Consider the following 27,318-nt stretch of genomic DNA (forward strand, 5'->3'; position numbering starts at 1 on the left):
ACAACCAAAGTTGATATTGGAGTCCTATTAGAATTGAGATATGTGAATTAGAGATTGAGAATAATTTATTGTTTCCTTTCGTTATCTTTATGTTGTCTATATATACATGGGTCCATATATATTTTAAGGTAAACTTTTGGAAGAAAAGAAAGAATATATTTTTTCTCTCTAAATTTTAGGGTTTGCTTATCTTTCTAAAAGAGGCTACTACAAGCCTTGTCTCCAAGGTCATTCATCAAGGTTTATGGATGATTCCTAAAGGTAAAATCATTACAAAGAAAATGGAGATCTAAGGAAAAGGCATCTAGTAAAGGGATTTATAATAAGTGAGAATATTCACTTTAGAGTAAAGATTTAAAGGTTTACTCAAACCTTTGATGTAAGTATTCAATCTATTAATTGAATGATACATCATATTTTATTTTTGCATAAAACTTGTCTCTATGTGATGAATTAAGATCTATGTATAAAAATCCCTCAGAAAATTTTTAAAACTTGCATCTTTCCTAACAGTGGTATCAGAGCGAGGTTTGATTCATTAATAGAGATCATGTTTTTATGAAAATCATCATTCATGAATCCAAATTATATATACATATATATATATATACATATATATATATATATATATATATATTATTTGATGTATGATTTAATATGTTGATATATATTGATGCATGATAATGATGTATGTATATTTGTGATTGGATGATGTTTGATCTATTTTGGGCCATGGATGAAGCTTATAAGTTTAATGTAATTTTATTTTTGGATGAATATAATTAAGTATTTGATTTAACCATTTGAATGTTCAATAATGTAATTTAAATTTTTTTCATTGTATTTCAAGTATAAATATTTTTTTAAAGCCATGTAATCTTCATCAAAGGATACTAGGAAGCTTCAAGAAGGTCTAAGAGAGTTAAATTAGGTTTAAGGAATTTTCTGGAATTTTTTCGAAATTTCTCTGGAATTTTTTGGCCTAATTTAATTTTCTAGAAAATTTTAAAATTTTCTGCCATTTTTCGATGATTTTTCGGCCATCGGAGTCTCGCTGCCGGCAAGGGCGCTGCCAGAATGAAGGTTGCTGATCTGGTGCGGTGCGGTCCATATGCTCCCGCACCGGCAGCCCTTGGATCTTCATCAGCGACTGGAAGAGATCATGTACAACGCAGTTCATTGAGGGCTCAAGGCGCTCCCAATCCAGGAGCGAGTGAAGATCACACGCTACGACGCCATCAAGCGCGTGCCCTCCACGTGCTAGACACTTCCAGACGTGCGTGCAGGCGCGTGACACGATCGATCCTATATTCCCACGATCGATCCTGATGAAGATAAGCCCAATCAACAAAGATCATGTACTACGATAGATCTGCAAGTTTTATGATCGATCCTACATTCCCACGATCGATCCTGATTATAATACCCCTAAATTTTTCAAGGCTTTTATTTATTTGTTTTATTTAATTTTATTTATCTACGTAGCTATTTTAATTGTTTGTGCATTTGTTTTGAGATTTTATTTGATTGTCATTTAAATATTAAATATTTAGTATTTATTTTATATTTTTATCTAATTGGCTATTTGAATTGTTTGTGGAGTGTTTAATTATTTAGTAGAAATTTTTTAGTTAACTGTATTTTTTTTCATTGATGTTATTTTAGATTTTTTTTAGTTAGTTGTATGGATAGGAGATATATATATATATATATATATATATATCAGGTGTATATATGTGCACAGTTTGTGAAATTGGTAATTGTGATTGTTGTTGGTAGTTTATCGAAATCAAAGTCAAAATCAGAAGAATAGAGTTTTCTTTGATGACATAAGATCTAATTGTAGAAAAAATCAAAAATTGTGGAATCTCCTATCCATACAACTAACTAAAAAAAATCTAAAATAACATCAATGAAAAAAAAAATATATATATATCAGGTGTATATATGTGCACAGTTTGTGAAATTGGTAATTGTGATTGTTGTTGGTAATATTTTATTTTATTTATTTATATCATAAGTTGTAGCATTAGTGGCTTGCAAGGCCAAACATGGCATAGGGTGGCTGATAGTTGTAAAGTTGTGGTGGGTCTGTTATATTGTGTTGGTTTAAATTGTAATAGGTTAGATATTAGTATATTATATATAAGTTAGGTTAGTAAAGTTTGGAGTTGAAAAAGAAAAAGAAAAAAAAAAAAAAAAAGAACCAAAGGAAAAATTACAGACAGGGAGACGCGAAAGAGGGAGAAAGAAAGAGAGGAAAGAGGGAGAAAGAAAGAGAGGAAGGAGAAGAGTGGTGAGGCCGGTTGTTGTGGGCGATATTCAGAGAGTGCAGAGGTTGACGACGGCGACCCGAAAGCCACCGGCGTCAAAGGGAAAACGGAGAAGAAAGGCTAAGAATTTTTGACCCGAAACTCTAAAGCAAGTCTTTGTTCTATTCATCCTTGTTGATTTCGTGTTCGATCCATCTGTAGAACGACTTTAGAGAATTATTTATAAATTAATTTGATTATATATATGCTAAGGATGGACATTAATAGTGAGGAATAAGAATATATATATATATATATATATATATATATAGATGAATATAGTAATGTATTTTCTAGTTTTTCTTATGCCTACTAAATTATTTCAATTGCGTAAAACAATTACCCAATTTGTACGGGCTACTAGCAGCTTTTCGTCCTCTTGCTTTACTGTGGATTCATTGATTCATTCTTTGCAATTGATTCATTCTTTGAAATTTATTTTTGCAAGTCTAATTGTTTTGCAATTGATGGTGCAAGTGGGTTTGTTTGCTTTGCAATTTAAATCATTAATTGCATTTGATTAATTACTGTAGGAGTGGGTTTATTGGCTTTGCAATTTAATCATTAATTTCATTTGATTAACTACTATAAGAGTGGGTTTATTGGCTTTGCAATTTAATCATTAATTGCATTTGATTAACTACTATAGGAGTGGGTTATTTGTTTTGATCTGTAAGTTACATGTTTAAGGTATTAAAAAAATCAAGGGTTTTAACATTAATCAAGGCTGTATTATTGGGTACATGAGACTTTTAATACTTTAATAAATTTTTGTTAAAGTGGGTTTATTTGTTAAAGTGGGTTTAATAAGTTATATTAATAATTTTGGATGAATGTAAGTTCAATTATCATGTTCATAGATTTGTAGTTAAGGCGTTACTTAAATTGCAAATTTCTCTCATGATATTTGTAATTACTTATTTTGTTATATCAATTGTTACATATTATAGAATGATTATAATTATGCATGTGACTGTATATGTATATGAACTTACGCATACTTTGAAATAAGTTCACATAGTAGGACCATTTTCAGGATATCGTCTCAAAAGTACCATTGTTAGGATATGACTTGCTATTACATATATGGGCTGGCTATTAAGTCTAGACCTAACGTTTTGTCATACCATTATCAGGATATGGTTATGACCTTAAATTGTGCCATTATCAGGATATGGCTATAGTTACTTACATAAATATAGTTTAATTCGGTACCATGATACGAGCTTGAGATCTCGTGATCGATGGTTATGATTGGCGTATATTACCAGATGAGATGGATAGCTGGATCTAAGGATGTGTATGCCCTGGTAGAAAAGGTACTTGTGACCACCTTGTGTGCGCTTGCATTAGACCTACTATCTGGTTGAGGCTGTCTTATGATCTAGTGAGAGTCTATAATGTGTATACTTATGTACATTGACCTACATAGCTATTGCATGAGTCGAACTAGGATGGATTGTTATCGGGTCTCTATTTGGGATGTAGTAGAAAGGGTTTGTTCGTGGGTTTTGACCGACCTTTGTTGTTATCTTTTCAGGTCCTCGGTGGTTCTAAGCGTAGATTCAGTTCGTGCAGAGCAGAGGCCAATCTTCTTCACTCTTCTGGTGTCGTCAATGCAGGACTCTACATTATGTTTTATTTATTTATGAGATAGACATTCACTATTTATTTAACAGTTTGGGATTTTTATTAGTGGTCCACATGGTATGGATTCCCGAGTTATTCTCTGAAGATTTATTTTTAGTATAGGAATTTATTGGAGATTATTGTATCAGAGGATTGGTTATTTGTGCTTATTTATTATTGATTGGCTGATATCCCCTGATTTTATGCGCAGATCTAATCAACCCATGTTCCAAAATTAGGGAGTATCACACTGATGAAGATAAGAACAAAACAAACTGACATGGATCACGATCAATCTTATTCAAATTTTGATTGATCACAGGAAGCTACGATCGATCGTGACTTGAGCAAAGCAGTTTAATTGCTCGTTTTAGGCTATAATTTCAAGGACCAAGGGGCTGCATGATTAATGTGAGATATATTTTTGTAATTGACATATTTTGGTAACAAAACAAGTCCTAGTTGGGTTGTAATTTTAGTTACCATATCAGATTCGACATCGACTGTGGAATTAGAAGGTTGTTTAAAAGAGGAAAGTACTGTTGATCATCGAAAAAGAAAGAACATGTTAGGACATCGTTTCCCACTTAGGACACAAATACCTATATGGTATATTTTCCAGAGGTCCCAAAAATAGAGAATACAAATTCAAATTGGATTCTATCAAGTGGGAACCGATACCTGAATTTAGGAACCGGTTCAAGAAGCTGAGATTCGAGAGAACTCCATTATGTCCTTTGGAAATCGGTTCCAGAAGTCCTAATAGCAACAGGTTTTTAGTTTCCTTATTTAGTTTGATTCCTTTTTTATCTAACTTTCCTTCCAAGTCCTATGCATGAATTTTCCTTTATTTTTAGAAGGAATAGGACTTTGCAAACCTCTATATAAACCTTATCATACACATAAGTTTATTCAGGGCTTTTGCACTATCAAGTTATCATTCTTAAAAGCTTTAGAAAGATTGTTTGTTTTAGAAATTCTTAGAGAATTTTTTGTTTGTCTTTATAGAACACACACACAGATTGACATAGTGATTTTAGAGTTGTGGTGTTTATATCCTGATCGTAATCATACAGCTGCATCTACATCGATTAGATAAAAGCAGATCTACTTCTACATCAAATTCAGACGATTGAAGAATAGAAGTAAAAATTATCACACTTTGAAAGGGTTGGAGCATTTGAGGAGTATTATCTAATCTATCTACTACTCCTCTAAAAATATAAAGTATAAGCCTGAGATCAAGTTGATGTTGGACGGGGAGTCACAAAGCCAGAGGATTGTCAGCAATTGGTGTTTGGTAAAGCGATAGGGTATGAGTCAGAGTCAAAGTTTAGTGTACTTTATTTTAAGCATAGTGAATCGGTTTACTTTGGACTACACAGTCCACAAAATTTTTTCATACAAACAGTTGACGTATTTTATCAACTGGTTTTCCTCTTTAAAATCCCGGTATCATCTCTAACTTTTACTTTGATTTATTTTATCTACATGTGATTAATTGTTTAATTACTAAAATAAAGTAAGTTAGAAAAATACAAAATTTGTTTTCAAAAATAATCAAAACTTTCTAAAACATTCTGCTACGTACGACTCACAAATTTGTATGGGAGCCAATTTTTACACATTAAGTTGATCCTTGTGGAAAGTTTTGATTGATTTCAAAAATTTGGTTTAATCATGTCTTATGCGTTAAAAGAAGGTGGTTCTAATCAACGTGGTCCTTTATTTAAAGGAGATAATTACAATTTTTGAAAATCAAAGATAATAGCCTATTTGCAAAATTCAGGTTGTAAAACTTGGGCTATTGTTAAATCTGGCTATTCACCACCTACAGAAGATGAAATTGTAAATGGTAAAGAAATCAGGGTCTTAAAAGATGCTTTTGTTTTTACTGCTATTGAAACTGAGCGTAATGATGCTAATGGCAAAGCTTTATATGCAATTATTTATTCTGTTGTTCCATCTGAATGTGTTAGAATTTCTTATTATAAAACTACTAAAAAAGCTTATGATATTTTGCAGGTTACTCATAAAGTAACTTCAAAAGTTAAGTTATCTAAAATTCAGATTCTTTTTTCATAACTTTGGGAACATCGTGATGAAAGACGATGAATCATTTTCTGATTTTTGTTCTAGTCTTCTTGATATAATTTCTGAACTGCGTCACTTAGGTAAGAAAAGGTAGTGATAAGAAAATCTATGAAAAAATCTTAAGGTTTTTACCTAAAAGATTCTAGATTAGAGTTAAAACTATCACTGAACATTAGGATTTAACTACTTGTAAAGTTGATGAGATGGTACGTTCATGAAAACTGTTGAGATGCAGAACTTTGATTTAAATCAGAAGGAGAAGAATCTTGCTTTAAAATCTACACAAGCTAAGAATTTTGTGGATGATAACTCTGATGATGATTTTGCTTTTCTGTGAGGGCAATTTAATCAGATCTTGCAAAGACAACAGAGGAAAAGGAATTGCAATATGGCTAATCCTCATAATTTTGACAAGTCGTCGAAATTTAAGTTTAATGAAAATACAGTAAAAGAGTCAAAAGAAATCTGAAAATTCTATTTTAAGTGATAATGATTCTCCTCATGATGATACTAATGATCTTTCTTATATCGCTTTTCTTGAGAGAGGTCCTCATGTTGTTACTTTATCTCATGATGAATAGGTGCAAGAGGCTGAAAAGGACGATAAAAGATTGAAGAAGATGGTCGGAGAAACCATAGAAGTCACACAGGCAATTAATAAGCTAGCAAAGGAGCTTATCCAAGCTAAAGGAGATAATGAAGATCAAAAGAAACAGATTGATGAAGGAAAAAGGAAAGCTTTTGAAAGTAATTCTGTCATCACTGAGCTTGAGAAGAAGATCATCATTCTTGAGAATAAGGTAAGTATTGCTAACTCATTGAAGGAATGTCTTACTTTGAAAAATGATTATCTTGAAATTGAATTGAAATCTGAACAAGATAAATTGAAAGGATTCAATATGAGTAAAAACAATTTGAATAAGATAATCAACATGGGTAAGGATGTGAATGATAAAACTAGATTAGGATTTGTTAAAGGTTCATCGAGTAGTCAAGGTAAAATAACTTTCATTAAACCTACTAAATATCATATGCCTAATTCATGTTTGTCTGATGCATCACATTCTGATATGTATTATGTGCTAAATTGTTGCATTGCACTTTTTGTTGTAAAAAATGGACATAAGTATAACTTATGCCTTTACAAGAAAAAGAAAGACTTTTCTAAAATTCATTTTTAAAATTCTCATGCTAAGAAAAAGGTGTATTCTAGGACAAAAAAGAATGTGGTAATACCTAAGATTTCTAGAACTGGAAATTTGTCTAAGAAAGAGGTAAAGAAAGAAGAGAATTTTAGGAAATGAGAGTGAGAACTGTTTGGATCAAAAAATCTGATTTGATCAATTATGTGTTTGTTGAGTCCATGGAACAAGTTTTCAAAAGGACTTCACCTTCAAACTGAGTCCTATAAAATTCAGTGATCATGGCTTGTACTTAAAAGAAAATTTTGTTACCATTGGATCACTTGTTAGGTTTGGTGAGGGTTTTGAGTTTTTGATCATAGTCTTCATGATATATTTGTGAAAATTCCTTAATTGAATTTTTGATTTATCTTTAAATTCAAATTGAGACACATGATTTTTGATTAAAAATAGATTATTGGTTTGTAATCTATACAATGAAAGTTGATTTGCATTGATTAAGGGATTTTTAGATTTAAATCTCTTAAGTTCATAACTTTTGTGCACTAGTCCAAATAAGTCTTTGAATTGTTGACTAGGGTATATTGATCACAAAAGCTATAACCAAGTGCCAAAAACCCCCCTGATATACAGGGTTTGTGCAGAACTAGCCCCTACTTTTTGAAAATGTGCATGTTAGTCCATAAAATTCAAAAAATGTGCAAATAAGCCCCTCTGACCACTTTTTGACCAAAACTAAGTATGAAAACCCTATTTTACCCTTTTGATTCCCATTTTGCCCCTTATCCATAATGCATATAACCCCCTCATTCCCTAAACCGTTACTATATAAGGATATTCCTAAACACAGCAGAAGGCTTGGTTGGAATGCTCGTATAAGGACACCCGTAGGCAGGGAATGAGGGAGAACAATTAGGAGTCTTAACTAGGCTTCATTACAGGAAGAGCAATCATAGAAGAAAATGTCCTAACACCTATCTCTATTAGTTGATGCAGTAGATGTGGCGACATTCTTCCTAACTGATTATCCTGTGGACGAACCGGACGATGCAACATTATTCATAGCAGATCAAGTGGATTCACCGACTTTCTATTCCAATCCATTAATAGAAGTTTGCTCCTCAGTTGGCTCCCATGATGACACTTCTGAATTTCCTCACCCCTCTCTCACCTCCCTCCCTCCCTCCCTATCTCTCTCTTTAGGGTTAAAAAATGGTGGTGGCCGGTTATGCGACAGGGATGGTGGTGGTTGTTGTCCAAAAGTGTATGTATGTATATTTGGGATGTTAATTATGCTGGATTTGGGGTCCTTTTCAATTGTATATCTTAATTGTATAACTAAAGTACCAAAAAAAATAAATAAATAAAAATTAAAGCTCAATTTCTAATCAATGTTTTAAATTGATTTAAGTAGTGAGAGAAAGATAAAATAACCGGTGTATAAATGATGAACAATTGGGTGTTGTTTATAGAGACAATAAAAAAGAATAGAAAAGGAAGAGTTTCATGCAAACTAGTATCAATAATGATGAGGAATCAAATAGAGGATAGTGATGCAAAGCTAGCTCGAGAGAGATACTCAAATAGAGGATAGTTTCATGTACTTTGGTGGTTTTTTATTTTTCCTTTGAAATTGACATGTTCTTATATATATATATAGAGAGAGAGTTCTAATGAAAATTTAAAAACAAAATTAAGGTATTTTGAATTGCAATATCATACCCGAATCTATATATACATATAGAGAGAGTAAGGATGAAATTTAGAAAACGAATTTAAGAAATTTTGAAATGCATTATCACGAGAAATTTGGCATGGGTGTTTTCTCTTCATATTTCTCTATTAAACACTTAAATGTGTCCATGCACGCATCATTGGGGTCTTTACTTTATCAGGGGTTGGGCCAATAGACTTAATGGTTAGGGGGTTGGCACAAAAAAAATTCCCATAGTAGGGAAGAGGTGGTAGGAGGCAGCGGCCATAGTTGTGGGCAGTGGCAGGAGGTGGCAGCCATGGTGGGGAATATTTGGTTTTGGTTTTTATTATATCCAGTTTTAAGTTTTTTTGGTTTAGCTTATCCCAATTTTATACAAATTGAGGTTTCTTTTATTCTTGTCCCAAACAAACACAATTTTATACAATATTTTTACTAATTAATTTATTCAACTAAAATGAGGGTATTATCTTCATTTTATACCACACAGGGACCAATTTGCACCAAATTGATAGTATAGGGGGGTTTTATACTGCACAGGGACCTTTTTGCACTATATCGATAGTAGAATGGGGGTTTTTTACACTTAACTCTAAAGTTATTGTCGAAAAAAAAATAGGGTGCTAATTTCACTGACACTCCTCAGGTTTGGCCAAATATCACCCTCAAACATCTTTTGAAAATAACTATTACTCACATTAGAAACTTTTGTTCCGTTTTTCACTCACACCCCAACCGTTAGTTGAACAGTTCTGATACCAAATAAAATGACGTAAATACCCTTTAACTTTGTCAAAATAACTCTTTTGCGTAAATAATTGGATTAAAAGACTAAAATATCCCCAAAATTTTATAAATTTATAAATTATATTGATATACTAGACATATATATGTATATACACAAATATATATATATATATATATATTACACAAGACATATATAATCATCTCTCTCTCCACTATTATACATTTTTCTCTCCACCACCACCGTTACTTTTCAATGTTCTTCTAACTGGTCTCTCTAATTCTTACTATTGTTAATATGTTTGATTCCTTTACATAATTCTTGATTTTGTTAAGTACTAATTTTGGCCTTTTCTGTTCTTTAAACATTGATGTGAAAAAACCTTTTGTTCTAAACTTTTGTTTCCTTATTTCATTTATGGTGGTTATGATATGCCATTTAATGAGTCCCATCTTCGTCTTTATGTACTCCAATATCTATTGTTATTAGATGATTTTTGCATCTTTGATGGCATTATCCCAGGCAACACAAATATCAATGAGAAAATATCTTGCTTGCTAACCATAGGCTGAACTATACAGGCATATATATATATATATATACACACACACACATTAGAGAGCACTTTTGGCCAAGTCAAAGGGCATATAGGGGAAAATTGTCTTTTATATATTTTTCATGGAAACTGTGACAGAAATGTGAAAATGGACCTAAGTGATAGTTATTTCTAAAAGATATTTGAGGGTGATATTTGGCCAAACCTGAGGGGGTGTGAGTGAAATTAACCCAAAAATAGGAGCTTGAAATCAAATAAAAAAAAATGATATATTCAGCATAAAAGAAAAGAAAATTTTGAAAAATGCTGAATTTTTTATTTTGGAAAAGGTTACCTATTAAGATGTGTTCGAAAGCTCCCATTAAACTTTGAAGTGGAGCTAAATGAGTAAAAAGAAAGGTGGAGAAAACTTGAATTGAGAAATTGCTTTCTACTCTTCAGAGTGAAAGCCACCTTAGAAAAATTGCTCAAAGGCAATTTTATCTTGATTTTTTCAATCAATATGGTTTGGACAATGAATTATTGACAATTGATTGAAAATTGATGGGATGGATTGCACACACACACACACTTGAACTTGCTAGATTGATTTGTAAATGTTTCATTAAAATTTTCAAGTTAAATTTCGTGTTGTGATTATTTCCTAAGAATTGAAATTGATTGAACATTCTGTGGAGTTAAGATTTTCGTTTATAGATATCTCTAAAATTTTCTGAAAATTTGGATAATGTGTGGACTTGAAAGACTTTGATTGAATGCTTAATGATTTGTTCTTTATTTTGTTCTTAAAAAAAAAAAAAAAAAAAAAATTATTTGAAAAACTATAAAAATTTAAAAAGATTTTTATTTTAGTTTGTAGAATTTTTTTTGCTTGCTTTGATCATGGAGTAATTCAAAAAGTCCATTAGAAAACCTTTCTGGAAAAAATTCAATTCTACCATGTCCTTACCGGTTCAAGTTATAAAGTAACAAGGCCAAACCTTTCTGGCACTTGGCTACTAGTACCACAAGTTTGGTACCGGTTCAATGGGTTTAACTGTTCTCCAAGACAACACTACCTTTTGGGCACCGGTTCCTAACTAGGCTACCGGTTCCTAGCAGTGTGAATGGGAATAAAAGGAATTTTGGTTTTTGTTGGGAATTGATGCATGCACTATTTCTCTCTATATATATTCACATACACACACTCTCTCTCTATAACTCCATACATATTTACATCATATATCTCTTCATATATTGTATCAATCTTGCATCATTCTCGTCATAAATTGCAAGATGAACATGAAATCATCTCCTTGATCTTGAGATTTGAAGATTGAAAGTTAAAAGTTGAAGTTTGAAAGAGGAGTTTGGGTTTGAAACTTTTCTAGTGGATTTGGTTGAGAAGTTGTTCTAGATCTTTGTTTATTGAAGCTTGAAAACCTTGGGTTTGATCTTCGGGTCATATATGCTTGTTGGATTGTTGATTGTTAGGGCTGTTGAAGATTCAAAACAAGTTTGTCTAAGAATAAGTGTTAAAGCGCACTCCAATTGTTTGACAAAATTACTGAGTGAACTTCGTGGCCTCAAACCAAAATTTTCTGAACATAAGATGCCTCCAAAATTGTTTCAGAAGTCCAAACGAAAAGGAATTATTACTCTTTCACCTCCCAAAAGAGCCCGAATGACGATTTCCATCCGGGAACCACAAGAGGGTCAGAATGCTCCTAGGGATGATCCTACCTCTCCTATGCATTCTAGCTCACCTTCTACTGAGGTACCAACTGCGTATCCTTTAGTTTCTGACATTAAGAAGGTTGAGTTTGCTAGAGAACACATCTACAATAACCATGTGTGGAAGGTGTACAAGGACAGTCCAATAAAATCAAAATGGAAAGTAAACTTAAAGAAGCTCAAAGATAATCCAGGGATAAAGCTCATTGACTACATTGAGAAGCACAATTGGCTTTTCTTCACGAGGATGGAGCGTACCTACAATCCAGAGATGGTACATTACTTTTACTCTAATATCCGGAAAGTCTACGATTCGGGATATTTTAAGGTTTCCTTATTTGGCAATATGTTGTTGATGAAGAAGCAATTGGAAAAATTCTTGGTACACCTAAGAGATTTACAAACACATGGTATTGTCTTCCACTTAATCATTCAAGACTGAAGTGGGAAGATATTTGTAATGCACTGTGTATTCTAGACTCACCGAGATACCCCAATTATATACCATCTCGTTATCTCATGGATGAGGTGGCCTTTTTGAATTTGTTTGCCATCTCCAATTTTGGCTACTTCGGGAAGAATGACGTATCTCCTCAGATCGTGCAGAGGAATTATATCTTCTATCTATTGATGCACAGATACATCTTGTTGCTTCTATCTATAGGTTGATGGTAGCACACTACAAGAATAATACCAAGAAGAAGTCATCTCCATTCCCTATGACCATCATGGGTTTGTTTCGGCAGTTTGAGATTCCACTTCCACCCCGAGCTTATCATGTTGAGATTATATCTGAGATGGATGTTATGGCTTTTAACAAGTCTAAATACACCAGGGCTATAGGTAGGAAGGTTAGTAGGGGTTCAGCTGCTTCATCATCTTTTCTTGAGATTACTCAGATTTTTCTTTCTAAACGGAATTTCATTACAGATGATGATAATCTGCTTTACTCATTGATTCTTCAGAATCAGAAGGCCATGATGGATGTTGCTCTTGATCTACAGGCAGAGGTTAGATTTCTTAAAGAGCAAAGGACGGGTAGTACTTCTGAGGACATCTACAGACCAGCTCCTCCAGATCTGTCACTTATTCCTGAGGATGAGAAAGATGAGGATGATGAGACAGATAATGATGCAGAGGATGATAAGGATGGTAGTGGTAATAATACTGATGGTGGTGATGAGGACATTCTGACTACTACTATTCCATTTGCTAGAGATGTTGATGCTTGATTCTATGTTCGTATCAAACATACATCACATTTTGTTTAGTTTTTATATAGTTATGACTTTGTATGTTTTTTTGGATATTATCTTTTGTTTGCTGACATGTAATAAACTGATTACTATTTTCTCTATTTAGTATTGTTTCTACTCTAAATGACCTGTTTAATTGCTTTGTCAATTTTTGTTCCAAAAAAGGGGGAGAACAATAGTTAATTTAAGGGGGAGATAAACTGAAAAATTTGGATAATTTATTCAGGGGGAGTTTTTAACTTGTTTTATTAAACTTTCATTGGTAGTTTTGCTTGATCCAAGTGCAATAATTCAGGTGAAATTTTGTCCAAGAGAAGAAGAGAACAGAAATAAAAAAAAATTCCTTGTTTCCTTAAACAGTTGTAATTTACTTTTCTACTTTGGGTAGATTATTAAATTGTTTTTATGGTTTTGTCACGAAATTTACAAAGGAGGAGATTGTGAGATATATTTTTGTAATTGTCATATTTCAGTAACAAAACAAGTCGTAGTTGAGTTGTAACTTCAGTTACTATATCAGATTAGATATCGACTGTAGAATTTGAAGGTTGTTCAGAAGAGGAAAGTACTATTGATCATTGAAAAGGAAAGAACAACATGTTAGGACATCATTTCCCACTTAGGACACAAATACCTACATAGTATATTTTCCAGAGTTCCCAAAAACAAAAAATCCAAGTTTAAATTGGATTATGTCAAGTGGGAACCGATACCTTAATTTTGGAACCAATTCCAAAAGCTGAGATTTAAGAGAACTCCATTCTGTCCTTTGGGAACTGGTACCAAGATTTGGGAACCGGTTCCAGAAGTCCTGACAGCAACAGGTTTTCAGTTTCCTTGTTCTGTTTGATTCCTTCTTTATCCAACTTTCCTTTCAAGTCCTATGCACGAATTTTGCTTTATTTTCAGAAGTAATAGGACTTTGCAAACCTCTATAAAAACCTTGTCATACACGTAGGTTTATTCACGGCTTTTGTACTATCAAGTTATCATTCTTAAAAGCCTTAGAAAGATTGTTTGTTTCAAAAATTCTTAGAGAATTCTCTGTTTGTCTTTCAAGAACACACACACAGATTCACATAGTGATTTTAGAGTTATGGTGTTCATATCCTGATCGTGATTATACAATTACATCTATATTAATCAGACAAAAGCAGATCTACTTCTACATCGAATTCAGATGATTAAAGAACAAAAATAAAAGTGATCACACTTTGAAAGGGTTGAAGCATTTGAGGAGTGTTGTCTGATCTACCTACTACTCTTCTACAAATATCAAGCATAAGCCTAAGGCCAAGTAGCTGTTGGAAGGGAAGTCACAAAGCCAGAGGATTGTCAACAATTGGTGTTTGGTAGAATAATAGGGTGTGAGCCAAAGTCAAAGTTCAGTATACTTTGTTCCAAGCATAGTGGATTAGTTTACTTTGGACTGGACAGTCCACGAGTTTTTTTCCATACAAACAATTGACGTATTTTATTAACTGGGGATTCCTTGCTAAAAATCCTGGTGTCAGCTCTAACTTTTACTTTGCTTTATTTTATTTGCATGTGATTAATTATTTAATTACTAAAAAAAAAAGTAAGTTAGAAAAACACAAGATCTATTTTCAAAAATAATCAAAACTTTCTAAAACATTCCGCTGCGTATGACTCGCAATTAAATGATTTAAAGGTAAAGGTCTGACTCATTTTGACCTCCAAGGGACACCTATAAATAGAGGATTAAACCATCTTTACAAGGGTTATACATTTTAGAATAGAATAGCTAAGGAGAACTTCTAGATCTACTCTCTCTCTCTCTATAGGGTTTCAACCAAAGAAAAAGAAGAAAAAAATGAACCCAAGCTTGGAGATGGATCTTGAGGACACCTTGATGACAACTACCTTCTCTATGAGTAACTAGTCCTTCACCTAGGGCTTGGATGAGCATAGAGCTTGTGTAATTAAACTATTGTCTTTCAATTTTTAGGGATTTATAAGTTGTAATTAGTATTATGGTCTTGTGTAATCAAACTTGGTTGTACTAAGGTTTATATTGATAATTCTTCCTATTGATTCTCTATGTTGGTTGTATGTTGTCTTATGTGTAATTAATTGAGGATTAATCTCTATATTAAATGTTTTTTGTAAGTATGTTTAGTGATGGCCATGCATGGTTCTTATTGGATATAATTATAAATTAGTTTGATGGATTATGCTTAGTCTTGATGAATTGTACTACACCATTAGATTAATTATAGTTAGGTAGACAATTCATACTTCAATTTGAAAGTTCATGCTTATTATTGCAATTTTTCCATTAGTTGAAGACAAGTGGCTTAATGCATGAGCTTAGTGGTGAATCCTATGCCCTAAGCCTTTCTTCCTTTCACTTAAATCCTAATTACTTTAGTTTTTTTTCCATTGCAAGTTTCATTTAATTGAACGTTAGTTTAATCAATCAAACAAACTTCCTTTCAATCTCATGTTCACTAAGTCAGTTACAATCTCACGTTCACTAAGTTAAGTTAGGTTCCAAGCCGTATATCCCTGTGGACGATCCCTTCTCATTTTATACTTTTGTATAAGTGTTTTGTGGCTTTTATAAATTTAAAAGTTGATGTCCACTTAGCACATTTTCATATCAAAATATAACACATTTTTGTGGTACACACCAAAGTCGCATCAAATACTATATTAGTACAAAAAAATTTAGAGAAAGAAAAAGGATGATGCAAAAAGAATTTTAGAGAGTGGGAGAGAGAGAATTTGGGATCGGGTTAGAGAATTTTAAAGAGGAAGAAGAGGTAAATTTGAGTCAAATAGAGGATGTGAAACTATGTCTCTTATATAATGGGTGAAACATAGGACAAAATGAGTGACCTATATTCAACCTATTTAACCCTCTATAAAAATGTGTTGAATATTGGTCACCCATTTTGACCAACATTTTTAAATGATTCACCCATATCCATTTTAAAACGGGTAGATATAGGCGGGTTGGTGGGTCATGACCCATTTTGATACCCCTACTTTTTAGTCTATCAATTGTTTTACTATTTCACAATTCATGAGAGAGGGAGAAACACTAGTGACGACTGTGTTGATGCTTTTTGAGTCGATTTTGTTATTATTTTTTTCAATTGCTGATTCTACATATAATATTTTAGTACTGGTTTTTCTGGGAGTTTTAGTTGAAATTTTTTACTTTTGCCAATTTGATGAATATATCAAAGGTAAATTGTTTATTTATTTTTTTTCATAATTTTCAGGATTATGGAGGACATAGGTAACTGCAGATGCCAATCGGTTGATTAGGGGTGGCAAAATGGGTCATAACCCACCAACCCGCCCATATCCACCCATTTAAAAATGGATATGGGTAAACTATTTTAAAATATGGGTTAAAATGGGTGACCCAAATTCAACCCATTTATATAGAGGATTAAATGGATTGAATATGGGTCACCCAATTTGACCCATAGTTCACCCATTATATTAGAGACACAGTTTTACATTATGACTCAAATTCACCTCTTCTTCTTCTCTAAAATTCTCTCACACGATCCCAAATTCTCTCTCCCACTCTTTCTCTAAAATTCTCTCTAAGATTCTCTTTCATTGATGAAGGTTGAATATTGCATATTCGAGCCCCTAAACACACATATGTTAAGACCTAAAGTGATACTTCTATCTAGTTTTAGACTGATTTATGTTTATTTCGTGTTTTTAGGTAGTTTCCTAAAGAAATGGTTAAAACCGAGCTTTTATGATGAAAAAACTGACATTGGAGGTTATAGAGCCGTTGTCGATCATTTAAAGCAAGTCTAGAGTCAAAAATGGTGATTTTAGAGAAGTCCAAGTGTCAGAGCTCGAGCTTATGTTCTTTAAACTCGAGCCAGAGGTCAAGACAGAGCAAGAATTCTAACCAAGGCAAAAAGGCTCAAGCCATACCTTGAAGTGATCGAGCCTTTGCAAAGGTGCTCGAACCCAAATTAAGTCAGAAATATGAAAAGAAACTTTGGAAGTTCTATGTTGCCAGACCTCGAGCCAAGGTTAAAAGGCTCGAGCCATAACTTCAAGGCTTGAGCCTCAGAAACAGTGATCGAGCACCATGATACAGTGATCGAGCACCATGAAAATTTATCCTTAAAATATTCTAAGTATTGATGAAAAGACCCTTCAAAAATTATTGGAAGAAATTTGACTAAGTGTTGAAGATAGTGCTCGAGCCTTTCCATTAATAAATGCAAATAAATAATTAAACAACCAAAAATTACCCCTAATTTTAAAAGGATAGTCTCGGCATTTTAATTTTTAATTTTGTTTGTTTATTTGGTTAATTGGTGCATTGTTTGGTTTATTTAAATTATTAATTGTTGTGTGCTATTTTCGTAAATTATTAATTGTATTATTCTATTTGTAATTCACCGTTTTAAGATTAGGTTATTAAATTAGTGTAATTATTGTAATTAAGTTAGGTGAGTTTTTTTAAATACATTAATTTACTTACGGTTCTTTTGGACGTCACCTAAGTGTAGCTGACATAGATTTAAAGTAGGTTTTGTTATATGGGCCAACTAGGATTAAGATTAGGTCTCTGTCTCAATATTACAAGGATTAGGGTTTTAGAGTTAAGCCTATAAATACAACCATTATACTTTAAGTCTAGGGTTTACGATCATAACACTTAGCTCATAGACGTAAAATGAGTTTTGTAAAAATAGAGGGTTGAGAACAGAGCACTGTAAGGTCTATCAAGGAGAAGAATAGAGAGGACCAAGGGGGTGTGGTGGTGGACCATCTAGAACCAGATGAGGCATGACAGTGGTTTAGTGTTGCCGAAACAGTGGACACGACGCCGAGATTTCATAACTGAAATTACAGGCAAGTTCTTTTCTTCCTCATTCCTGTTGACTTGTGTTCTGTGCACCGAGATTTCATAACTGAAATTACAGACAAGTTATTAATGGATCAATAACTGAATCGTGCATGTTTTTATATGTCAATTTAATCATATGTATCAATTAATAAACGCAAATAAATAATTAAACAACCAAAAATTAGCAATTAACCAAATAAACAAACAATAAAATAAAAAATTAAAATGTCGAGACTATCCTTTTAAAATTAGGGGTATTACATTTTCCAAAAGGCTCGAGCCTAAGCCAAAAGGCTCAAGCCATAACTTCTAGGCTCGAGCCCTGGTTGATTAGTCAGACTTTTCAGATGCGGGATTTATCTTAATTAAGTCATCTTTTATCCCAAATGAGCCCAGATTACACCAGAAAACCTAAAAGCCTATCCAACCCTTAGTAGAAGTTAATTCTTTTATAAAAGGAGGCACAAAGCCGCAGATCAGAAATCCCATCTCTTAGTTATATTCTCTCAATTAGCGGCAGCTTTTCGGGTTTTAAAGTTAAAGATCCCAAGAGGAGAATTGCAGTCCATGATAATAAAGACTACGATAACACAAATGATATTTGGTGTTGTCATGAGTAGCTAATTCCTCTCTTAAGGCATTGATGTAGCTCGAATTCGAGTATTGTGGTTTGATCGTTCTTAATTTTGGGAATTTATGTAATACCCCAAATTTTAAAAGGATAGTCTTGGCATTTATTTATTTATTTTATTTACATTTTAAAATTAATTAATTAATTAATTGGCTATTTGTTTATGTGTTTAATTTAATTAAGTGCTTAAATGTAAATTGTGTGTTTTTTATTTATTAATTTGAATTTAAATGATTTAACTAATTTGTTTGCTTATATGATGATGTGTATTTTGTATATTTAATTGTTAGATTAAAATGTTTTATTTTATATTTTATATATAAGGGAGTTGGATTTGGATAGTAGTCATGAACCAAACTAGTAGGTTGCATGAACTACTTGGATAGGAGTGAAATGGGTACGGATAATTACCCATGGATAGTTGATTATATATTTAAAGATATATATGTATTTAAGGATAGTTTATTCTTATTCTTATTACTATTATTATTATTTGTAAATAATTAATAGTATTAATATTGAATAAGTCAGATTAAATATATAGATATATCTAATTATTTCTTTTATGTTTGTGCGGGTATATTACGTATGATCTCCTTTTATTTTCTATTTTCTTTTCTTTTTTATTTTCTTCCAATTAGTAGCAAACTTGGATATCTTCTAGGATTAGAGTTTATTTTGTATATACCTATATATATACAATTATAAGTCTTCCAAGGGTTAAAACCCTATTCACGTAATAGAGAGAACAGAGAGTTTAGAGAGAGAAATTAGAGAGAGGAAGAAGGAGGAAAATGAAGGAGGCTTGGGTTTCAACCTGTAAATCCCAAGGCAAGTTCTAATTCTATCTCTTCTCCTTTGACTTATGATCTATATATTCTAGTTAAATTCCAGGATTATATAAAGTGGATTAATAAACTTATTTTGCATATTTTAAATCTGAATTTACAGTGCTTGTATATATGTAATGGGTTTTATGATTTTTTTCTTGTTTAAAATAATTTGATGCATGATATATGCTTTAAATTGATGCATGAATGTTTAAACACTTTAAAATCAATGATGGAATACTCTGGGACGTAGAGTTATAGCTTAGGACCTGTATCAATGGAGATTAGATAGAGTAGAGGTCACCAGAGTCAGAGAAGGTGACCAGCTGCGGGGTTTTGGGCGACTGGTTTGGTATTTCGGTCGACCGAAGTAGCTCAGCAGTGAGGCGGCTTACCGAATTGGGTATTTTGGTTGACCAAAATAGCTGTATCGGCTGACCGGTTTGGTACTTCGGTCGACCAATTTGGCATTGGGATTTGTTTCTGGGATTTTTGCATATAATATGTGCTTGTATGTGTTAGATCTGTTTAAAATGATCTAAATCTGTTTATGATAAATTCAAATCTATTAAGATAAATACAAGGAGGGATGAAAAAACATGATTAAATATTGATATGCTAATGATAGGAATAACATGGACTTTAATTAATATATATGTTGTTGATAGAAGATATAATTGCTTAACCTTAATCTAGCAAGGATTCGTGATGTATGTATGTATGGTTTTAGTCATATATTGTTAGTATAATATGATCATATATATGTCTGATTTATATTACACTTATCTCTGGATTTAATTGATGTAGTATTATATTTATTTCATTAATTGTGGATTGTGTGATGTAATGCACCAGTATGGGATGGTGGCATTCTAGGGACGGATTAACTTATTAGTTAAGTCCTACCTATTTTTATATAAAGGGATGGATTAACCAAAATGTTAAGTCCTACCAATATTCGAGTCAGGTCAACTGAAAAAGTTGAATGAATTATTGTGGATTACTTTATTAGATAGGATGGTTGTTATATTTATATATATTTAGTTATGAGCCATGATATGAGTTTGCGTCTTAGAATCTATGGTTTGGGCGTGTATATTGCCAGAGATGTGTAGCTAGATATAGTGTAGTTTTGTACCTTAGCAAGTCTAGGTACTCATGCCCACTATATGTTCGTTTTTGCATGTTGCCTACTATTCAAGTTGAGACAATCCTATAGTCTAGTAAGGTTCCTCTAGTGTGTGTATATATATATACGAACTATATAGTTATTGTTGAATTAACTAGGATGTATACGAGTATCGGGTCTCTGTTTAGGATGTAGTAGATTAGAACTTGTTCATGGGCCTGACCCACTATTATTTTTCAGGTGTTCGTAAGATCCAGTCATAGAGGTGGTTCATATTGAGTAGAGACTATTCATCCACTCTTCCGATTCGACGTAAGAGTCTTCTTTATGTTTTAGTATTTGGTTTTAGTTTTATTTCATTTTTTTGTTTAGTTTCAGTTGGATTATGGTTAGGGGTCCACATAATGGATTCCCGAGTTGTAATGATACCAAAAATTTTGGATACTATCATTTAGAGGTTTATTTAATTAATTTATTTAAAGAGTTATTATTTAGTTTCCTTTCTGCTTATATATTTATTCTTATTTTCTTTTTATATTCAATGCTTGTTTAAATACTTTAATTATTTGGTATCCCTCAGATCTGTGCTCGAACTTGATCACTCGTGGCTCTAGAATCGAGGGGTATCACAGTTGGTATCAGAGCACTACAGGTTCAAGTGTCTCTAGGATTCTTTCATATAAGACTTCCACGTAGTGTATTATTTTGTTTAGAGCTTAAGTGTAAGATTCATTGTATTCCTTTACGGTCTGTTTAGTCGTATTGACGTCTATCTTTTTGTGTTAACAGAATGATTAATGTTGGAAGAAGACGGGACATGCAGAGAAATAGGTCGTGAAATCTTCTACGATGTCAGCAAAAGAGAGCGGCATGTAGGCAGTGAAATCTCCTACGATATCTATAAGTTATGGAGGAGCAACAACTACCTAGGTTTCAGGAGGAGAATAATCAATTGCACGTCGAGTACAAGGGATTACAGCAGACTCAGGAGTCTCAGGATCGAGGCCACATTCAGGGTAGGAATCCAGAGTATTCTTCTTAGTTAGTTTACATCATTGCTCAGGCTGTAGCAGCAGGCGTAGCAACTGCACTTTAGAATCAACCACACATTCAGCAGACACTAGTAGTAGTACCAGTGGTGCATAATATGTTTAAAGGTCATTGTTTTGCGTGTAGAGATTATAGACATACAACCAAACAATGTCCTGGGTTAGCACAGAGATAGCAGAATGGGGAACTGTAGGCAGGATCAGCCACAAGCTAATCAACCGAGAGAGCAATTTGGTACCATCAAGGGTAGTTGTTATACGTGTGGAGAGCTTGGACACATTTCCAGGCAGTGTCCTAAATGAGAAGATACTGAGTCGTCCAAGAAGGAAGGTACCGAATCACAAAAAGGAATGCTCTTTTAAGAGTGATATTAATTCCTAATAGTAGTGGAAGTATTATTAGAAGTATAGTATTGTTTAAATTACTTGCACTAGTATTTGATTATCTTTAAAGAATTTATGATGATTATTCTTTTGGAAGTTTATGGTTTAAAGAATTTCTTAATGAAGTGAACCGATAGTGTTGGTATCAGTGTTTTGTTTCATGAGAGTATTTTTTGTGATATTTGCATAAGTAGTTTTATTAAACCATATTGGAAAGTGTATATTGTGATAATAAAGAAATATTATAGTGGAGTGATTGGTATTTGGACAGGCAAATAAATTTTTGCTTATAACTATCTTGTGTGGGTACGAGACGATTACCAATGAGTTTATAAAAGAACTGGTGGGAATCAATACTGTAAGTTTGATTTCAAAGGAAGAATTCCTAAGAAAGGGCGATGTTCTAAATGTGAGTAGATTTTATAATATTGTATACTTTATGTGTTTTACTCTACAGAGTATTCAGAAATTTTAGTTTTATAGCTTAGTTGGTGACACAAGTATGTGATCGACCACATGGTATTTCTACACTTTTAGGCGATACTGTCATTTTACATCAGAGTGATGAGCCTATGACACTAGATATTAGTAGACTTAGATTTCTAGCCAATCTATTAGTCTTGGACATGCATTCTTATGATGTGATACTCGGGATGGATTGGTTATCTTTCTACCATGCCCAAATAAATTGTTATGATAGGTCTATTATTTTCACTATACCTGGTCAGGATATGTATGTCATCATTATGCCACGTTTTAACGGGGTTTCAAACACCTATTTGTTCTATGTGGTGGAAAAGACCGGGGAGGAGATTATTGGGTCACTGGATAGCATACCAGTTGTACAGGAATTTTCAAATGTTTTTCAAGAAATTCTAGGGTTGCCACCTAGTCAAGAGATAGACTTTGTTATTGATTTAGGTCGAGGCAGTACACCTAGTGCTAGGGCACTATACAGGATGGCACCAGTGGAGATGCGCGAGCTGAGGATCAGATTCAGCAATTACTCAATCAGGGTTTTATTCGTAGAAGTACTTCACCCTAAGGAGCACCGTTTTTTTTTTGTAAAGAAAAAGAATAGTTCACTTAGTTTGTGTGTAGATTACAGGGAGTTGAATAAGGTTACTATTCGTAACAAGTATCCTTTACCAAGGATTGATGATCTTTTCGATCGATTGAAGGGAGTTACTTATTTCTCTAAGATTGATTTACGTTCCATCTATCATCAACTTTGGGTTAGAGAGCAGGATGTCCCTAAGACAACATTTCTCACTAGATATGGTTCTTATGAGTTTCATGTCATGCCTTTCGGATTAACTAATACACCAGCAGTCTTCATAGATTTAATAAACAGAGTTTTTAGGGCTTACTTAGATCAGTTTATCATTGTCTTCATTGATGATATTTTAATCTATTCTAAGATAAAGGACGATCATGCTAGACATCTTTGCATAATGTTACAGACGCTTCGTGAACACCAGTTATATGCCAAGTTCGAGAAGTGTGAATTTTGGCAGCAGGAAGTGAAATTTCTAGGTCACGTAGTGTCAGAAAGGGGGATAGCGGTAGATTCAGCCAAGGTTTCAGCAATGGTAGAGTGCAGACGACCTACTTCACCTATAGAGATTTGGAGTTTCCTTGAATTGGCAGGGTACTATCATAGATTCATTTAGGGGCTCTCAAAGATAGCTAAACAACTCACTTATTTGACTAGGAAAGGTGTACGGTTCGTATGGGATGAATACTATCAAAAAGCTTTTAATGAGCTAAGAAGCAAGTTGACTTCTGCACCGGTTCTGTCTACGCCCTAGAGTGGGATAGAATATATGGTCTACACAGATGCTTCTTTGTAGAATTTTGGATGTGTTTTGATGCAAGGGAAATGACTAATTTCGTATGAATCTCGTAAGTTTAAGCCTCATGACCTTAATTATTCAACACATGATTTGGAGTTGGTAGTTGTGGTCTTTACCTTACGCATTTGGAGGTATTATCTGTTGGGAGAGTCTTTTAGACTATTTAGTGATCAAAAGAGTCTGCAGTATTTGTTCACTCAACGGGAGCAGAATATGAGACAGTGACAGATAGAGGCTTGAGGTACAATGGACGTTTAGTGGTACCTTCTGCTGACGATTTGAGAAAGGATGTGATGACTGAGACTCATCATTCTGAGTTTTCTGTTCATCTAGGAGGAGACAAGATGTATCAGGATATGAAGTGACAGTTTTGGTGGGCAGGAATGAAGAAGGACATTATTATCTTTATCTCTAAGTGTAGTACTTGTCAGATGGTCAAGATCGATCATCAGAGGCCGCCAAGATCTCTACAACCATTACCTATACCAGAATGGAAATGGGAGAGCATTTTATGGATTTTGTGAAGGGCTTGCCTAATTCGTTTAAGGATCATAATTTCATTTGGGTCATCATTGCTAGGTTGACTAAATCAGCTTATTTCTTGCCTATTCGCACTGATTTAACTTCAGAATAGTTGGTGAGACTTTACATTACAGAGATTATGAAATTACATGGCATTCCATTATCTATTATATCGGACAGGGATTCGAGCTTTGTGTTAGGGTTTTGGAAGAGTTTTCAGCAGACTTTGGGTACAGAGTTACATCTTAGTACTGTATATCATCCTCTGACAGATGGATAGACCGAGAGGTTAATCAGATCATGGAGGATATGCTTCGTTCTTGTGTCCTTGATTTTAAGAGTCACTGCCACTTGAGGAGTTTACATATAACAATAGTTTTCAAAAGACTATTGGTATGACACCGTTTAAAGCATTATATGGCCGACCGTATCGATATCCTATTTGTTGGATGGAGGTTGGAGAGAATAGATTCTTGGGTCTTGAATTCATTAAGGATACCTAGGAAAAGATTGCTCTTATTAGGGATTGCATACGCACTGCCCAGAGTAGGCAGAAGAGTTATGTAGATCGTCGTACTTGTATTTTGTAGTTTCGGGTGGGAGATTAGGTTCTACTCAAAGTGTCTCCTATGAAGGGAGTAATGCGCTTTGGGAAGAAAAGGAAGTTGCCACCACGATTTGTAGGTCTTTTTATAATTTCGAATCAAATTGGAGCGGTAACTTATCGCTTAGCACTTCCGAATAATTTAGATCGTGACCATAATGTGTTTCATGTTTCCATATTATAGAAATTTTTGCGAGATAAGGATCGTTACCAATATATAAATGTTGGTGAGATTAAGTTATAGTCGGATGCAACATCTGTGGAACTGTCGTGTCGTATTGTAGACCGCCGAGATCAGATTCTTTGCAATAAGGTTATACCTTTAGTACGTGTCCAGTGGAGCCATCATAATGAGGCTGAATCTACTTGGGGACAGGAGGATATCATTCGCTTAACATTTCCAAAAATAATGGAAAAAGGTAAGGGCAAATTCCGAGGACGGAATTCTTTTTGTTAGAAAGGAAGAATGTAATACCCCTAACTTTAAAATGATAGTCTCGGCATTTATTTATTTGTTTTATTTACATTTTTAAATTATTTAATTGATTAATTGGCTATTTGTTTATGTGTTTAATTTAATTAATTGTTTAAATGTAAATTGTGTGTTTTTTTTTTTTATTTATTAATTTGAATTTAAATGATTTAACTTATTTGTTTGCTTATATGATGATGTGTATTTAATTGTTAGATTAAAATGTTTTATTTTATGTTTTATATATAAGGGAGTTGGATCAGTAGTCATGAACTAAACTAATGGGTTGCATGGACTACTTGGATAGGAGTGAAATGGGTACGGATAATTACCCATATGATAAGCGCTGAAAAATGCGTATTTAAACCCCTTAAGCTTAGGCATTCTAGTACCTTTATCTATCTTACTTTACCGTTTTAGATTGATTTCGTATTATTTCCATTTTCAGGCACTTATCCCGAAAATAAGCTAACTCAGGCAAATAAGAGTAGAAATGAAGCAATTCTGGGATGAATCAAAGAAATGAGCTAAGTGGAAGCAAAAGGAAGAAAAAGGTGGAAATCAACATCTTCGATCGATCTCAAATCAAAGTTCGATCGATCCAACATGCGATCTCAGCACTTCAAGATGGATCAGAGCCATGATGATATTTTTAGAGATCCCAAAAGTTCGATCAATCTAACATCATTCTTCGATCGATCCAACATCATTCTTCAATCAATCGAACTGCCTTATCCTTATCCAAATGATTGATCTTATCTAGTTGTCACCAACCACTTTTGTCCTTTTCCCAAAAATATCTTCAAAATATCTCAGATTTGTCTTTATCCAAAAAGCGCCACCATTGAGGATCGATCCAGCCTAAGTTCGATAGATCTTAGTCATGTTCGATCGATCCAAGTCCAAGGTTCGATCGATCGAACTTCCTCCAGTGCGAAAAAGTTAAAATTCCAGCTCATTAAAAGTTGTTCTTTATCCAATAATTGGGGAATATTATGTTCACGACCCCAGCTCATTTTGGGTGTCATTTGACTTACCTATATAAGGATAAGGATTGCTTTTTACATGGGAGGACCTCATATCATATCATATCATCTCATACCTAAAAGAACTCTTGAAGAGCAAGCTTAGATGAGGAGGAGGCTAAAGACACCATTGGAGACTCTTCATCAACCAAGGAGAAAATCTCTACCATGGAGTTAGCCTTTAAGGGTTGGAGAAGCATTACCATGAGTGGCTAGATATCCTCTTGGGGCTAGAGTTAGCCCCAAACATGCTTTCTACATCTTGATTTTGTGTATTATTGAGGGATTGGTGTTGTAATACATGTTTTGGCCCTTATATATATATATAGATCTTGTTTATTCAATGATTTATGTGGTTTAATGCTTCCAATTGATCATTTCATTCTATCCATATATCTATGTATGCTAGAATAGATGTTCATGTGTTTGTCTCTATTTCTTGTGTTATTGATGCATGTCTATATGTATTAATGCTATAGATCTAGAGATTGTCAAAACATTATGCTTAAAGGAATGCTTTAGTAATTTTCTAGATGGTTCATGCTCATTTCTTGATGGATTGTGCCTCTCCCTTAGCTTAATTAGTTTAATTTCATGTCATTAGCTTAATTGTAGTGTAATAGTAGCATAGTTGTTAGATGGGAGGATAATCCATGCTTATTGTTTGATGTTCCATACTTTTGAATGCAAGTAGCATATGTCTCTAACCTTGTGGTGTATTTGGCTTGTGAGTTTAATAAAACAATTAATGACTTGCTAGATATGTTGTGCTTTTCACATGCTATTTAGACAAT

This window comes from Cornus florida, unplaced genomic scaffold, assembly GCF_030987335.1.
Source record: "Cornus florida cultivar Cherokee Brave unplaced genomic scaffold, ASM3098733v1 CherokeeBrave_3.0.0_Hap2_Chr08, whole genome shotgun sequence".
Classification (NCBI taxonomy): domain Eukaryota; kingdom Viridiplantae; phylum Streptophyta; class Magnoliopsida; order Cornales; family Cornaceae; genus Cornus; species Cornus florida.